An 18,976-nucleotide genomic window follows, 5' to 3' on the forward strand; every position below is an offset into this window, starting at 1 on the left:
TTCTCTAGGATTGACCACATCCTAGGGCATGAAACTAACCTCAACAAATTTAAGAGTATAGAAGTTATTTCAAGCATATTCTCTGACTACAATGGCATGAAACTAGAAATCAACAACAGGAAAGGAAATGAAAAAAAATACCTGGGTACTAAATAACTTGCTACTAAAAAAGCAATGGGTCAATGAGGAAGTCAAAAAGGAAATTAAAAAATACATTGAGACAAATGACAAAGAAAACACAATACAAAATCTATGGAATGCAGCCAAAGTAATTCTTAGAGGGAAGTTCATAGCAATACAGACCTTCATCACAAAACAAGAAAAATCTCAAGCAAACAACCTAACCTATCACCTAAAAGAATTTAAAAAGAAGAACAAACAAAACCTAAAGTCAGCTGAAGGAAGGAAATACTAAAGATCAGGGAGGAAATAAATAAAACTAAGATTAAAAAAAATAATAACCAAATTAACAAAACCAAGGGCTGGTTCTTTGAAAAGGTAAGCAAAATTGACAAACCTCTGCCCAGGCTCACCAAGAAGAACAGAGAGAGAACCTAAATAAATAAAATAAGAAATGAAAAAGGAGAAATCTCAACTGATACCACAGAAATACAACAACAACAAAAAAAGAAAATAAGAGAATACTATAAACAATTATATGCCAACAAATTTGACAACCTAGAAGAAATGGACAACTTTCTAGAAACATACATACCACCAAAATTGAATCAAGAAGAAACGGATAATTTGAACAGATCGATCACAAGAAGTGAAATAGAATCTGTAATAAAACAAAAAAAACAAAAAACTTCCTACAAACAAAAGTCCAGGACCAGATGGCTTCAAAGGTAAATTCTACCAAACATACAAAGAAGAAGGTATACTGAATCTTCTCAAACTCTTCCCAAAGATTGAAGAGAAGGGAACACTACCAAAGGCATTCTATGAAGCCACCATCACCTGGATACCAAAACCAGACAAATACACCACCAAACAAGAAAAGTACAGGCCAATACCTTTGATGAATATAGATGCAAAAAATTCTCAATAAAATATCTGCAAATGGAATCCAACAATGCATAAAACAGATCATACACCACGACGAAGTGGGATTCATCCCAGGTTCACAAGGATGGTTCAACATATGCAAATCAATTAATATAATAAACCACATTAACAAAAGTCAAAAATCACATGATCTTCTCAATAGATGCAGAAAAAGCATTTGCTAAAATTCAACATCCATTCATGATAAAAACTCTTACCAAAGTGGGAATAGAGGGAATATATTTCAAAATAATAAAAGCCATTTATGACAAACCCACAGTCAATATAATAATCAAAGGTGAAAAACAGAAAGCCTTCTCACTAGGATCTGGAACAGCACAAGAATGCCCACTTTCACCACTTCACTTCAACATAGATTGGAAGTCCTAGCCACAGCAATCAGACAAGAAAAAGAAATAAAAACTATCCACATTGGAAGGGAAGAGGTAAAATTGTCATTATATGCAGATGACATCATACTATATATAGAAAACCCTCAGGACTCCACACAAAAACTATGAGATCAAATAAATGAATTCAGCAAAGTAGCAAGATACAAGATTAACATTCAGAAATCAGTTGCATTCCTTTACACTAACAATGGGATAACAGAAAGGGAATGTAAAAAAACAATACCTTTTTTTAAATAATTTTTTAACATATTTATTGGAGTATAATTCCTTTAGAGTGTTGTGTTAGCTTCTGCTATATAACAAAGTGAATCAGCTATATGTATACATATATCCCCATATCCCCTCCCTCTTTCACCTCCCTCCCACACTCCCTATTGCACCCCTCTATGTGGTAACAAAGCACTGAGCTGATCTCAATGTGCTATGCAGCTGCTTCCCACTAGTTATCTGTTTTACACATGGTAGTGTGTATATGTCAATGCTACTCTCTCACTTTGTCCCAGCTTACCCTTCCCCCTCCCCATGTCCTCAATCCCATTCTCTATGTCACTGTCTTTATTCCTGTCCTGCCCCTAGGTTCATCAGAACTATTTTTTTTTTAGCTTCCATATATATGTGTTAGCATACAGTATTTGTTTTTTCTTTCTGACTCATTTCACTCTGTATGACAGAATCTAGGTCCATCGACCTCACTACAAATAACTCAATTTCATTTCTTTTTATGGCCGAGTAATATTCCATCGTATATATGTGCCACATCTTCTTTATCCATTCATCTGTCAATGGACACTTAGGTTGCTTCCATGTCCATGCTATTGTAAATAGTGCTGCAATAAACATTGTGGTACATGACTCTTTTTGAATTATGTTTTTCTCACAGTATATGCCCAGTAGTGGTGTTGCTGGGTCACCTGGTAGTGCTATTTTTGTTTTTCTAAGGAACCTCTATAAAAAAATCTACAAACTTTTTTTAAGGAACCTCCATACTGTTCTCCATAGTAGCTGTATCAATTTACATTCCCACCAACAGTGCAAGAGGGTTCCCTTTTCTCCACACCCTCTCCAGCATTTATTGTTTCTAGATTGTTTGATGATGGCCATTCTGACTGGTGTGAGATGATATCTCATTGTAGTTTGGATTTGCATTTCTCTAATGATTAATGATGTTGAGCATTCTTTCATGTGTTTGTTGGCAATCTGTATCTTCTTTGGAGAAATGTCTATTTAGGTCTTATGCCCATTTTTGGATTTGTTTTTTTGTTATTGAGCTGCATGAGCTGCTTGTAAATATTGGAGATAAATCCTTTGTCAGTTGCTTCATTTGCAAATATATTCTACCATTCTGAGGGTTGTCTTTTGGTCTTCTTTATGGTTTCCTTTGCTGTGCAAAAGCGTTTAAGTTTCATTAGGTTCCATTTGTTTATTTTTGTTTTTATTTCCATTTCTCTAGTAGGTGGGTCAAAATGGATCTTGCTGTGATTTATGTCATAGAGTGTTCTGCTTATGTTTTCCTCTAAGAATTTGATAGTTTCTGGCCTTACATTTAGGTCTTTAATCCATTTTGAGTTTATTTTTGTGTATGGTGTTAGGGAGTGTTCTAATTTCATACTTTTACATATACCTGTCCAGTTTTCCCAGCACCATTTATTGAAGAGGCTGTCTTTTCTCCACTGTATATTCTTTCTTCCAACCCAGAAATCCCACTACTGAGCATATACCCTGAGAAAACCGTAATTCAAAAAGAGTCATGTACCAAAATGTTCATTGCAGCTCTATTTACAATAGCCAGGACATGGAAGCAGACTAAGTGTCCACCTACAGATGAATGGATAAAGAAGATGTGGCACATATATACAATGGAATATTACTCAGCCATAAAAAGAAACAAAATTGAGAAATTTCTAGTGAGGTGGATGGACTTAGAGTTTGTCATACAGAGTGAAGTAAGTCAGAAAGAGAAAAACAAATATCATATGCTAGCACATATATATGGAATCTAAGGGAAAAAAAAGGTTATGAAGAACGTAGGGGTAAGATGGGAATAAAGACACAGACCTACTAGAGAATGGACTTGAGGATATGGGGAAGGGGAATGGGAAGCTGTGACAAAGTGAGAATGTGGCATGGACATATATACACTACCAAATGTAAAATAGCTAGTTGGAAGCAGCCACATAGCACAGGGAGATCTGCTTGGTGGTTTGTGACCACCCAGAGGGGTGGGATAGGGAGGGTGGGAGGGAGGGAGATGCAAGAGGGAAGAGATATGGGAACATATGTATATGTATAACTGATTCACTTTGTTATAAAGCAGAAATTAACACACCATTGTAAAGCAATTATACTCCAATAAAGATGTTAAAAAAAAAAGACATGGCACATATATACAATGGAATATTACTCAGCCATAAAAAGAAATGAAATTGAGTTATTTGTAGTGAGTTGGGTTGACCTTGAGTCTGTCATACAGAGTAAAGTAATTCAGAAAGAGAAAAACAAATACCGTATGCTAACACATATATATGGAATCTAAAAAATATAAAATGGTTCTGAAGAATCTAGGGGCAGGACAGGAATAAAGACACAGATAGAGAGAATGGACTTGAGGACACGGGGAGGGCAAAGGGTAAGCTGAGACGAAGTGAGAGAGTGGCATGGACGTATATACACTACCAAGTATAATATAGATAGCTAGTTGGACACAGCCGCATAGCATAGGGAGATCAGCTCAGCTCAGTGCTTTGTGACCACCTAGAAGGGTGGGATAGGGATGGTGGGAGGGAGACGCAAGAGGGAGGGGATATGGGGATATATATATACGTATAGCTGATTCACTTTGTTATACAGCAGAAACTAACACAAAAAAGTAAGGCAATTATACTCCAGTAAAGAAGTTTTAAAAAAAATATACAAACAATAAATGCTGGAGAGGGTGTGGAGAAAAGGGAACCCTCTTGCACCATTGGTGGGAATGTAAATTAGCAATAACTTTTAAAATTGCACCCCCAAAATTAAAATGCGTAGGAATAAAACTGACCAAGGAGGTGAAAGCCTTATAAACTAAGAACTATAAAACATTAATAAAGGAAATAAAACAGAATTCAAGGAAATGGAAAGGTATCCCATGTTCTTGTATTGGAAGAATTAATATTGTTAAAATGGCTATAATTCCCAAAGAAATCTACAAATTTAATGTGATTCTTATCAAATTACCCATGAAATTTTTCACAGAAGTAGAACAAATAATCCAAAAATTTATATGGAACCATAAAAGACCCAGAATTGCTAGAGCAATACTGAGGGAAAAAAGAAAAAAAGCAGTAGGCATAACTCACCCAGACTTCAGACAATAGTGCAGAGCTACAGTAATCAACAGTGTGATATTTGTACAAAAACAGACATATAGATAAATGGAACACAATAGAGAGCCCAAAAATAAACCCACACACCTATGGTCAATTAATCTTTGACAAAGGAAGCAAGAATATCAAATGGGAAAAAGATAATCTCTTCAGCAAGTCGTGCTGGGAAAGTTTGACAGCTGTATGTAAATCAATGAAGTTAGAACAGAGCCTCACACCATGCATAAAAATAAACTCAAATTGCTTAAAGACTTAAACATAAGCCAAGACACCATAAAACTCCTAGAAGAAAACATAGGCAAAATATTCTCTGACATAGATAGTACCAATGTTTTCTTAGGTCAGTCTCCCAAGGGAATAAAAAGAAAACAAAAGTCAACAAAGGGGACCTGCTCAAATTTACCAGCTTCTGCACAGCAAAGGAAACAATTTTAAAAAATTAAGACAACCTATCGAATGGGAGAAAATATTTGCAAATATGGTGACACACAAGGGCTTAATCTCCAAAATATACAAATAACTCATACAACTCAACAACAAAAAAACAAATAACCCAATCGAAAAATAGGCAGAAGACCTTAATACATGTCTCCAAAGAAAACATACAGATGGCCAGTAGGCACATGAAAAGATGCTCAACATCACTGATTATTAGAGAAATGTAAATCAAATCTACAATGAGGTACCACCTCACACGGGTCAGAATGGCCATTATTAAAAAGTCTACAAATAGAAAATGCTGGAGAGGATATGAAGGAAAGGGAACTCTCCTACACTGTTGGTGGGAATGTAAGTTGGTACAGCCACTATGGAAAACAGTATAGAGTTTCCTTAGAAAACTAAAAATGGAATTACTATATGTTCCAGCAATCCCATTCCTGGGAATATACATAGAAAAAAACTATAATTCAAAAAGATATATGCAATCCTATTTTTATAGCAGCACTGTTCACAATAGCCAAAACATTGAAATAACCTTAATGTCCATTGACAGATGAATGGATAAAGAAGATGTGGTACATATATATGATGGAATACTACTCAGCCATAATAAAGAATGAAATAATGCCATTTACAGCAACATGGATGCAAAAGTCAGAAAGAGGACAAATATCATATGATACCACTTATATATGGTATCTAAAATATGACACAAATGAACCTATCTACAAAACAGAAACAGACTCATAGACATAGAGAACAAACTTGTGGTTGCCAAGGGGGAGAGGAGGTGGGGGAGGGATGGTTTGAGAATTTGGTATTGGTTGATGCAAATTTTTACATTTAGAATGGATAAACAACAAGGTCCTAATGTATAGCACAGGGAACTATATTGAATAGCCTGTGATAAACCATAACGGAAAAGAATATTAAAAAATGAATGTATACAAATACTACTACTATTACATACTACATCTTACCTACTACTACTACTATTTAAATAATTATTTGTAATTTATCAAGTACATTTATATATCACCCAAGGACACACCATGAGTTAGGATAACAGCTGTGTCTAAAGTTCATGTCTCCAAGGCTAAATATTATAACAGCGTAATAACAATACCAGTAATAACTACCATTTATTGAACACCTTATATGTGGCACCACTGTATTAATACTTTCACATTGGTTACCTCCCATCCTTTCAACAAACCTGTGGAGTAGGATTTATTGCCTTTGTTTACTAAATGAGAAATTTGGGGCTTATGAAACAAAAGTAAGTGTCAGAGCTTGAGGATGTGTCTGTTGGACTAAAGAAAAATCTATCTTCTATACTGCCACACTTACTCACTAATGCCCCAGTATTAATGAGCTTTGTTCTGCTTTTTCCTCGTAGAAGCAAGGAGGATTACTATAAATAGGACTAGAAAGAAGGAGGGTGGGGAACTGAAGGTAATGTTCCTTTTTTCTATTTTTCCTAAGCCTGATTCTACCTGTTATATATAAAGTTTGTGCAGAATATTGAAAAAGTAATCAATAATCATATATTTCTGACACAAAAATATTTATGTCCCTACAATTTTAAGTACTTAATGGTAGGTATTGATAGGTATTTTTATCTTTATTTTACCAGTGAAGAAGGAAATTTTAAGAGATTGGTAGCTTATCCCAGGTCACATAGTAACTAAGTGGCTTGGGATCAGGTATGAGTTGCTCAAAAGTTCAGATGCTTAACCTTAACTGACACTGCACTGATTCTCCTTGAATTACACACTCAGAATTCTTGGTAGCAGCACTGGTCTATGACAAAGTGGTCATCAACTTTTAAAGCAGGTGGACCTGCATTTAATATACATGTTTTACCTGCATATCAGTTTCTCATCACAAAGTATAACCTGGAACTTAGTGTTGCTCAACATTTTCAAATTCTGAATGGAAAGAGCTTATACTTACAGAGAAGTCCCTAGAAGTCCCTTTGTTTTCCTTGGATGCTTTGCAGTCCATTGTTGGCTTAAGCAAGACCACCAGAGAAACGTGAATATGGACTACAGGGTTACTTTATTTTGACCAAGTATAGCTCAATAATAATTTAGAGGGAAGATCACTTTGGCTTTATGGCATCAATTTACAGTAAGCAATATTAATAGAAATAGGCCTTAAGAAACATGTTACTGTGTTTACTATGGAGGTGCTGTTGATGATATCGCTCACAACATACTCTTCAAGACTGCTCATAAAAAGACTAGTTTTCTGATCTTCATAGCAATAGTTTCCTGATCTCAGTAGCAATAACTCTGCTTCTATATTTTCCATTTAGATAATGTGAATCATGCAACTGATAAGGTTTCCTTCTTTGCATTGAAAGTTTAAAAGTTCAGAATCAAATTTGTAGCTCATGTTAAGCAAATGTGAAGAACTTTTCAAGCATGCAGTTTGCATGCTAACTGCATTCAGACATTCTTTATTCAGTCACTGCTATCTCTTCATTTCCAAAGCCATATACTCTTTCCAAGCTTCATAGAGTCAGTATGTGTAGTGGTTAAAACCATGGATTCTACAATTAGATTGTCTGAGTTTGAATCTACTTTCTGTCACTTACTATGTGACCATGAACAAAGTATTTATGTACTCTGTACCTCAGTTTCTGCATTTGTTGAGTCGACATAATAGTACTTAGCTCTTAGAGCTGTTATGAGTATTATATTGTGGTAATATATGTAAAGTGCTTAGAACAGAGCCTAAAATTCAGTACCTCCGCATTGTATAACTCCAGTGGATGCCATTTACATAGAATGCAGTGTGAATGGTAATTCCTTGATTTGGACAGTATGGTGGCTCTGCTGACACATAGTGAGTGCCATATACATGTTAGCTATTGTTATTGCTAACACATGCTCATAAAGCAGAGTTTTACTGGAAAAAATAAATGGGATTTTGCCTATTTCCCTGTCTCTGTGTTTCCACAGAAGAATGTGGGTGCATAAAAATTCAGGCTGTCAGACAAGTTTCTAAAACTTTCATGCAAGGCTGCCTTTCCACCTCTAAATAGAGCCAGGTGCAATCCCATTTTGTACTAGGTTAGTGAGGTGGGAGCAGCATGTGACATCCAAGTATTATATATAAATATGCTAGGTAGGCCATTTCATCAGACTTGTTATTCTAACTTTAAGCAGCAAATACAGCATAAGGAAAATTTTAATTTGGCCTGTACCCACAAACTTTCTTAAGAGTTTTAAGGGATTTTAATGAAAGGGTCATATTGAGTTAGACCTAATATTTTTGGTTCTTTGTTTTAAAGTCTCATTTCAAATCGAGAAGATATTTAAACGTTTAATGTCAAATAAGCATGTTCTTCTAACATGCATGTACCACCACCACCAATACTACTTTCTTTAATTTGCTTAGTCTAAAAAACTGCCTGACAATAATCATCTTGAATGACAGAAACATGATAATGCAGAGGAAGATTTGGAGGGTTTTGGAAAACACATGAATGTCTAAATATTAAAATAAAAATATAGGGCTTCCCTGGTGGTGCAGTTGTTAAGAATCTGCCTACAAATGCAGGAGACACAGGTTCGATCTCTGGTCCGGGAAGATCCCACATGCCACGGAACAACTAAGGCCATGCACCATAACTACTAAGCCTTCACTCTAGAGCCTGTGAACCACAACTGCTGAGCCCAATGCCACAACTACTGAAGCCCGTGCACCTAGAGCCTGTGCTCTGCAACAAGAGAAGCCACCACAATGAGAAGTCCATACACCACAACAAAGAGTAGTCCCCACTCGCTGCAACTAGAGAAAGCTCGCACACAGCAGCAAAGACCCAACACGGCCAAAAATAAATAAATTAAATTAATTAATTAATAAAAATATAAAATAAATATATATATATATTAATGTTAGTGATATAATAGTTCCACTTCAGATGAAAGCAGATCTTAGAGAAGAGGGTTTTCTCTTTAGAAGACATAGACTAGATCTGCAGGCAAACACACAACCCTCATACTTTCCAAAGGATATTCCATATTTTAGCAAGCAGGCAAGGAGAGGCTATAGTAGAAGGGATCACTGTACTCCCATTCCCTTTGGATTGATTGAGTAACTTTAAAGTATTTCATAGGGAAGAGTGAATGACCACTTGGCTTTGCTCTCAGTCAAAATTAAACTTTAATTGGTTGAATGTGAGCTTCTATCTTCAAATTGTTCCTGGCTCATAAATATTAGAGTAGTGCCTCCGTCTACTATTTGCAAAATCAGGAATCAAAAATTGGCTGCCTCAGTTTTTCAGCCAAATTTCCAACCTTTTCTCCATAAGTCTCAAGACCCTCCTACATTGACTTTCAGTCAAAGACAACCAAGAAAGACGCTAAAATAAAGCATTTCAAAACCCAATTTACCCATAAGTCCAGGGAAACTGTTGAACTTCTTGTTCTAAGCCTTACACTAGGAAACTCTGTGGAAAAATGATTCCAAATAGGAGTTTTGGTAATTGAATATGATTCCTATCTTAAACCCCCATAGCAGACTATCAACAACCCATACCCTCAGGTTCAAAAAAAAATAAAGCAAATCAAGGAAGCTTATGATGTCACCTTTTACCTCTCCTGGACTATGATGCTTTCATTCCTTCTCCAAATATTTATTGAATATTTATTGTATTCAAAATACTGATCAGGCAACTGAGCTCATAATCTCTACCTCCTAAAAGTAAAAGTGGAACTCATACTTAAATAATCTGGCTAAATGTTTTTTCAATTTTGCTTAAAGACATTGAAATAATCTTTGAAAAGAAGATCTCACTCAATGTTATGGGCCAAACTGTATTCCACTAAAATTTATATGTTCAAGTTCTAACCTGCAGTTCCTCATAATATAACTTTATTCAGAGATAGGTCTTTACCATGTTAAAATGAGGCCATTGCAGTTGACCCCAATCTAATATGACTTGTGTCCTTATAAAAAGGTGAAATTTGGAGACAGGATTAAATACACAGGGAGAACATTATGTGGACATATAAACATCCACCTATAAGCCAAAGAGAGAGGCATGGAACAGATTCTTCCCTCACATCCTTCAGAAGGAACCAACCCTGCTGATACCTTGTGTTCAGACTTCTAATCTCCAGAACTGTTGATACAATCAATTGTTGTTTAAGCCACCCAATTTATGGTACTTTGTTACAGAAACCCTAGTAAACTAATACAGTCAGTTTAACAATTCATAATTATATGGAAGCCTAAGTTTTCAACCTATCTAGAAGTATGTACACAACATGTGTATATGCACACACACACGTAAATACACCTTGAGGTAACTCAAGGCAGAACTAATTAGTATGTTTCTAAAAATTAACACTACCATTTTATTTTTCAGCAAAAATTAACAATGAATCTAATTCTATAAAGGGATAAAAAAAATAACTATATTAAAGCAGGTCGAGAAATGGTTTGTATTATCAATGCCAAATCACTCTGGACAGTTACTTAAGTTGTATGTGAATGACAAAAAACATAGCATTATGAAGAACAAATGAAAATGGACAAATGCTACAACAGACCCAAGGTGCTGCCTGTTTTGGGAATGGCATTCTCATGGCTATGTTCTTCTCTGGCCCATGTGTAATCCATGCATGGGAGCATGAAATTTTTTAACAGCAAAATTCCAGTCAGCCAGCAAGTGTGCAATTTGAGCCCCAGCTGCTCCTTAAGGATAAGGAGAGGGGGAAGGGATACATTTGACAGCAAAACATTGACATTACTATAGATTAAATGACTTCTGAGTTATTCAGGGGAGATTCTTTGAGACAGCACTCAAGTTAGAAATTTTTTTTCTATCAAAATTCAGGTACATTTCTAAGCAATATTGCAAATATCAGGTATATTTATAAAGCAGAAATGCAAGTAGACATATCTATAAAAGTTCATATACCCATACATATTATATGCCATTTCATTAGTATAATATCATTCTGTTAAATGTTGAAATTTTGTAGGTGTGTATGTTTGTGTGTGTGTGTGTGTGTGTGTGTGTGTGTGTGTGTGTGTGTGTGAGGGTCTTATATTGTCCACTGTAGAAATGCAAATACTTCAGGGAGGTCACACTTTACGTTCCTAATCAGCAACCACCGAAATTGTTAGTAAACCTTTAAGCTGAATAGACTTGGGAAGGAGAAGTTTGGAGTGGGTTGAAGGCAATTTAGGGTGTAGGACAAAGTTTGATGACAAACTATTTATCTAAGAACATTCCTGAAAGGGAGAATACAGGTCAAAGGATATTGAGCAAGTTGGTGAATTCCAGACAATCTATCACTCAATAGTCAGAACACACATTGACTTCTCTTGCTTCTCTCTAGGTACACTCCTGCAGAAAGCACCAGAAAGAACATTGTTGGAGTTGATTTGTCTGGCTTCTTGGTGCTGGGTAGGGAGGACAGCAAATAATTGAAGTAGTTTAAAGTTGTTTAGAGTTTTCTGGACTTAATCTTAAGCTTCACATTGCAATGTTGCCCTCTGATAAGTTTCCTTGCAAATATGCTCTAGCCAAGACCAGAAAGTTCATTTGACAATTGTGGATGTGTCTGTTTGTATATGGAATTTTCTGTACTTTACCTGGTTGAATTAACAACTTAATCTTTTCATCTTCTAGTAATATTAATAATTGCCATATATTGAGTACCAGGTAATATTATAAGCACTTCATATTTAATCTTCAAAACAGCTCTACAAGGTAGATGTTATTGTTTTCATTTTACAAAGACACTGTGGGTATAAGGGTAAAGTTATATGTAGCTTGGATTCAAACCCAACCACTTTGGATTCAAAGCTGGGCTATTTCATTTCCAGTATATTATAAGTGATTGGATTTGAATTTGTGACCTATTTTTTAAAATGTTCCGTGTTTATTTTTTAACAATTTATATATAATCCCTTGCAGTATTCTGTGTTTCAGCAGACTTCACTGACAAATGGTTTTCCTTTAAGTTCTTAAATGGAGTACGTATCATCAGCATAAATTTGGGGACATTATCCATTTTAAAAACTCAGGAGTCTTGTTTCCCGGATCGTTCCCAGCACTAGGCCCTGGTTGTTCAGCAACCCTCACCCACACCCAGCGGATCACTGCTCATCCTTAATCTCTCTTAGGCTCAGAGAGACTCTACAGTGCGTGCCCTGAGTTGGTGCAGACCCGACCCTAGTCTCTCCACAGCTCTGTAGAGGCAACCACCACAGCATCTCCAGATGCCGCGGATGGTGTCAGCGCAGAGCTGGGCAGACGCCGCAGGTCACTGGGCCACTGCTGCTAATGGTGCCCACCTGGTGGCACTGAGATCAGATTCAAACTGCCCAACTATGCCTAGCAGTGCTTCTACTAGGACATTACGCCTGTCACCAAGTACACCCTCGAGTTCCAGGCGACTACTGGCAGTCACTATGATGTAGATTGTCGATCTGACGACCCTGATGGCAATATGTTATACAAAAAGATGAAGAAACAGCCTTCAAAACTGGGACATACAAATTTTGTGTCAGCAATGAATATTCTGCTTTCACACATAAAATACATAAAATCGTATATTTTAATTTTGAAGTTGGAGAAGGCCCACCTTTGTTTCCTAGTGAGAACTGAGTCAGGGCTCTTACCCAGATGGAATCTGCCTGTGTTTCAATTCATGTAACTCTGAAGTCTGTCATCAACTTTCAGACTCATTTCCGTTTGAGAGAAGCTCAAGGCCTAAGCCAGCCAAGGATCTAAATATAAGAGTGACTTGGTCAGTAGAAGCCCGCATTCTTCTGGTGGTTAGCATAGGGCTGGTATTTCTTCTGAAAAGTCTTTTTCAGTTAAAATAACCACCATAACTAATGTTGGATCATAACTACGTTTTGAGAATTCATGCACCCTAATCACTATACTATTGCTGTCCTCTAATTTTAGGTACAGAAGAACTTAATACTGGCAACATTTTTAAAACCTTATTCATACACTTGTTGGGGGGTGATGTGCAGTGCATAGCCTCAAACTTTGGAAAGGACACCTTTTTTTATTTGTACAGGTAGAAAAACTTTGGAACTTATTGTGATCTATTCAAAATTCAACACCAATGATGTTGGTGTTGTTTATATCTACTCTTCTGTACACTAAACTTTGTTATTTTGATTCCTTTTAGCCATTTAAAAGTATTTTTCTTTTAGGTTGTGGATATTTTTAAAACCTTACATTTAATGTCCACGTGTGTTGTGAAGGAAGATAATTGCCTTTTAACTGTTTATAGCAAATAAAATTTTGTTTTTAAGAACATCAAAAGTGATTAATTGTAGCCCAAGCCCTATTCTGCACTGTTTAATTTTATGGGAAAAAATAGAACATAGAAATGTCATTTAATATTGATATAATTTTAAACTGATACATCATGGTTTAATTTATTTCTCACTAGCTTAGAAAATGTCACATTTTTCTTTTGGGGGCTTTATTCTATGGTTTATAACCAGATATGTTTTTTATTCACAAAGACAATCTTATCAAACAAAAAATAGTATGTTTCAATAACAAATTAGCGTTTACACAAGCCTTAATATCAGACTGTTATAACAGGTAGAATATTTACAGGAAAAAAGTTAAGGCACTTCTATTAGGGGGCAAATAAATGAGAAAAAATTTAGTGAGTTACCTGCACACATTACATTGTCAGTGTTTTTTCCAAAGAAAGCAGGTGATCTGTTTTATTTTAGCATTTTAATTGGCTGGTTCTTGCTCTTATACAAATTTCACTTCTTTGTCATTCCCAGTTAAAATTGACAGTTGTAATGTAATATTAGTATCATAAAAATGCCATACATTTTATCCTGATTGGTGTGATGCACTGAGAAGTTTGTTTCTTTGTTTTTTTCTTTGGTTTTTCTTTTTGTTTTTTCTTTTTTTTTGTCTTGCACATGCTATTTGTACAATCTCCGGTTAGTGACCCTAAGGTGATTTAAAAATTTAGAATGCTGTGTGTGCTTCTTATTTGATAATCTTCATTGACTGTACTTCATTTAATGAGTGTTAAATAGTGCATATTCTGTACACTATAGGGTTTGGACTGTTTTTGCATTTTATAGCTTGTATAGATTGAGCTGATTGAAATAAGACTTTGTTCCAAGTATTCTGGAATAGAATATGAGATGATGACAAACTGTATAGGTCTTTAAAGCTTTCCTGCTGTTAAAAAATAATTTGCAACTGCTTTTTGCCATGCCTCTCTCCCTCACCCTAAAATGCTGAGTGCTAAATAAGACTGTTATATTGTAGAGACTTTGATATGTGGTACCATAGAAAACTGGTTGGATAGCTCTTACCACTACTTATTAGAAGTTAACTCTTAATTCTAAGCTGTCTTTAAAAGTGTATACACTTCAGCATGTATAAGCAAAACAAATTCAAGTTGTTCTGCTTCCTAATTTCAAACAATACAATGTATCAAGGGATGAACATGTTTTCAACCCTTTAATTCTAAAATTTTTGAAGACCAAATAGCTATTCCTTAAACAATACTTACCAATGGATTAGAAGTGAATTTTAAAGTTGTGCAGATTTATCTATTAGGGTTCTTATATCGGCTTGCTTTGTGTCAAGTGCCTGGTGTGATGGATACTGCAGAAGTTAGAATTTGAAGTTAAAAGATTGGAGGGCAAGTAGCAATATAGGCACTGTGACCTTGAGCCCCTATCAATTTCCTGTTGAAGCTATAAAAAATTACCATAAACTTAGTGACTAAAAACAATACAAGTTTATTCTCTTATAGTTCTAAAGGGAAGAAGTAAATAAATGAGTGTTAATGAGGGTAAAGTAAGGTGTCATCTGGGTCAGCTGTCTGGCAGCTTTAGGGTGAGTCTGTTCCTTGCCTCTTTTACTGGCTGCATTATCCCAATCTCTGTTTCTGTGGTCACATTGCTTTCTCCTCTCTTGTACTCAAACCTCCTTCTGAATCCTTCTCATAGACTCTTGGGATTATCTCGGACCCACCCAGATAGTCCATGATAATCCCCTCAACTCATGATCCTTAATCACATCTATATGTCCTTTTTGCTATATAAAGTAATATTCACAGGTTCCAGAGATTAGGAAGTGGATAACGTTTGGGGACCATTATTTAGCCTACCACAAGCACTTCAGTCTTGCTGAAGATGTGTGTGTGTGTGTGTGTGTGTGTGTGTGTGTGTCTGTGTGTGTGTGTTTACGGCAATAAAGATGAACAAATGTTTACCTGCTGTTTTCCATAACTCATACTGTAAAGACTATTAAAACACACAGTTTATTTTCATTGTTACCATTATTAATACTCCACTGAAAATCCCACTACATATGCCAGCTAAAGCAAGTTGTCCACAAACAGGATTGTATATAATTATAATTCTTATATTGTATTCTGCAACTTTATAAATGCCCCTCTATATTTAGATTTGAAAATTTTAAACACTTATGTTAACAGGATTGATAAGCATGGGCATATATTAAATGTCCTTTGCTGGTTGCCTGTCTGCTCCACTGTTTTGAGATACTTACACCTTAATTAAGCAGAGTTGGGTATCATCACTGTGCTGAGATTGGCATAGATAATGCACTTATTTAATCTGTTTTTATCAAAACATCATGATATTAAGTTATTACCAAAAATAATTTTCTTTTTCAAATTTATTAGTAATTTATTATATTATAGAGTAAATGTTCCAAGTAAAAGAAAATAATTTTAAGATTGGATAGCAAAAACGTAGGTATTTAAAAACTCCACATAATGTCCACTGTGTATAAAGTGACATTAAAAAAGAAAGGGTTGTATAAGGTTGAGAAATTAAGGAAAAGCAAACTGACATAATTACTGATACACTTACTGATGAGCCTTAAGACAGCCTCTTCAATAAGTGGTGCTGGTAAAACTGGGCAGCTACATGTAAAACAATGAAATTAGAACACTCTCTAACACCATACACAAAAACAAACTCAAAATGGATTAAAGACCTAAATGTAAGGCTAGACACCATCAAACTCTTAGAGGAAAACATAGGCAGAACTCTTTATGACATAAATCACAGCAAGATCCTTTTTGACCCACCTCCTAGAGAAATGGAAATAAAAACAAAAATAAACAAATGGGACCTAATGAAGCTTAAAAGCTTTTGCACAGCAAAGGAAACAATAAACAAGACAAAAAGACAACCCTCAGAATGGGAGAAAATATTTGCAAATGGAGCAACTGACAAAGGACTAATCTCCAAAATTTACAAGCAGCTCACACAGCTCAACATTTAAAAAGCAAACAACGCAATCCAAAAATGAGCAGAAGACCTAAATAGACATTTATCCAAAGAAGATATACAGATTGCCAACAGACACATGAAAGAATGCTCAACATCATTAATCATTAGAGAAATGCAAATCAAAACTACTCTGAGATATCATCTCACACCAGTCAGAATGGCCATCATCAAAAAATGTACAAACAATAAATCCTGGAGAGGGTATGGGAAAAGGGAACTCTCTTGCCCTGTTGGTGGGAATGTAAATTGATACAGCCACTATGGAGAACAGTATGGAGGCTCCTTAAAAAACTAAAACTACCATATGACCCAGCAAACCCACTACTGGGCATATACCCTGAGAAAACCATAATTCAAAAAGAATCATGTACAAAATATTCATTGCAGTTCTATTTACAATAGCCATGACATGGAAGCAACCTAAATGTCCATCAACAGATGAATGGATAAAGAAGATGTGGCACATATATACATTGGAATATTACTCAGCCATAAAAAGGAACAAAACTGAGTTATTTGTAGTGAGGTGGATGGACCTAGAGACTGTCATACAAAATGAAGTAAGTCAGAAAGAGAAAAACAAATACCGTATGCTAACACATATATGTGGAATTTTAAAAAAATGGTCATGAAGAACCTAGGCACAAGATGGAAATAAAGATGCAGACCTTCTAGAGAATGGACTTGAGGACATAGGGAGGGGGAAGGGTAAGCTGGGACAAAGTGAGAGAGTGGCATGGACATATATACAATACCAAATGTAAAATATTTAGCTAGTGGGAAGCAGCTGCATAGCACAGGGAGATCAGCTCGGTGCTTTGTGACCACCTAGAGGGGTGGGATAGGGAGGGTGGGAGGGAGGGAGATGCCAGAAGGAAGAGATATGTATAACTGATTCACTTTGTTATAAAGCAGAAACTAACACACCATTGTAAAGCAATTATATTCCAATAAAGATGTTAAAAAAAAAGAAGTAGGACAGCAGGGATCCTTGTTCCCTCTTCTTGCAAATGTCTAGGGGAAGAGTTTTCATTACTAGATTCCAGATGCTTTTCTGTCTTTCCACCCAGCCTGGCCACTACTGTTCTACCTCTTCCAGAAAGCCACTTTTCCATCACCAAAACTGTTAGACCTGTGTCTTGATTACTCTCTTCAAGGAAAGTTAGCCTGTTTGTATTGGTTCCCTTTGCCCCTGAGGCTCTCGGGGAGACACAGAGGGCCCATTGGAGTCTGCACATACACTGGCTTGTCTTACAGGAGAGGAATGCTGAGGTTGTGAAATTTATTTCAGTTTCTTTGAAGTACGAACCAAGCCTGTTTGTTGTCTCAATGGGAGAGATGGTCTCGTCTTTCCAAGTTCCTCACTGCATTTTTCAATTCTGAGAAAAAAAAGGGGTCAGAGCCTTGTATTCACATGTACAATGTGATGAGCAAGAGAAGAGAGATGCACGAAGGAGGGTTTTCAGATAGCTACTCCTGGTTCACATGTCAACTTGACTTTTAGAGAATTTTCACATGAAAATGACACCTTGTCAGCCATTGAAGAACAACACCTGGGATGAAATCTTCTTCATGGATGTCAGTGACCACTTGTTAATGACAGTATCACTAGGAATACAAGCAGCAGAATGAGACCAACTTGCATATAAACCTCTAACACCACCCACGAATAACTTTTGATGAAATTATTGAGGTATATTAAAGTTTTTGAAATCACCACTGTTACCTGTTGTAAAAATAATACAGGCTTTTTATAGTCTGTATGCAACTGGTTAAAGTTTGATAGTTGTTTATATTCAGCTGGGTATGCATATATAAGTAGAAAATGCATATCTATTCAGACATTAAAAAAAAAACAACTCAGGAGTATTGAGTTTTATCAACTTTGCAAAGATCCTTCTAGGAGTTACAAAACAGAGCTCCCATTCCAGTCTCAGAAGAAAGTTTTGCTATTCATGTCAGCTCACTAGAAAAGGCTATCAGCTTTCCACTATAACCCACCAAGCTGGGTAATTTTTGGAGAATGATGGGCCAAGCCTAGTTCTCAATAAACTATTGTCTTCCTCAGTAACCTCTCCAGATAACTTCTGGAACCATGTGGTTATTTCGATTTTTAGGAGCAATCAGTCTCCAGATGAAGTTATCTGTGCACAAATTCTTTTTATCCAACATCTAGATGTTACTCAGGGGAAAAAAAATCTCAGCTTGTTGCAGGAGAAGGAAGTCAGTGGGAGGCTACTTCAGAAAGTCAGTGGGAAGGTCCCTTTAGTGATATTAATTTAACTGTAAGGAAGAATCAAAGTAACCTGGATTCAACGATCTCTCCTCCCCGCAAGACAAACTTCAAAGGACTCGGTTTTCCTCATAGGCAGGTCTTTCTAGCTCCCTTGCTTTCCTAATTATCAGAACTAA

The 18,976-nt window shown here is 36.0% G+C and overlaps 1 pseudogene across 1 annotated transcript; it reads left to right on the forward strand.

Moving 5' to 3' along the window:
* The first annotated feature begins 12,511 nt into the window (after positions 1 to 12,511).
* LOC307180707 (transmembrane emp24 domain-containing protein 7-like) lies at positions 12,512 to 13,146 on the forward strand (annotated as a pseudogene). The gene has a single exon. The product of its transcript is annotated as a transmembrane emp24 domain-containing protein 7-like (transcript).
* The last annotated feature ends 5,830 nt before the right edge of the window (positions 13,147 to 18,976 follow it).

This window comes from Stenella coeruleoalba (genome assembly GCF_951394435.1).
Source record: "Stenella coeruleoalba genome assembly, chromosome: X".
In the NCBI taxonomy this organism is placed as follows: Eukaryota; Metazoa; Chordata; class Mammalia; order Artiodactyla; family Delphinidae; genus Stenella; species Stenella coeruleoalba.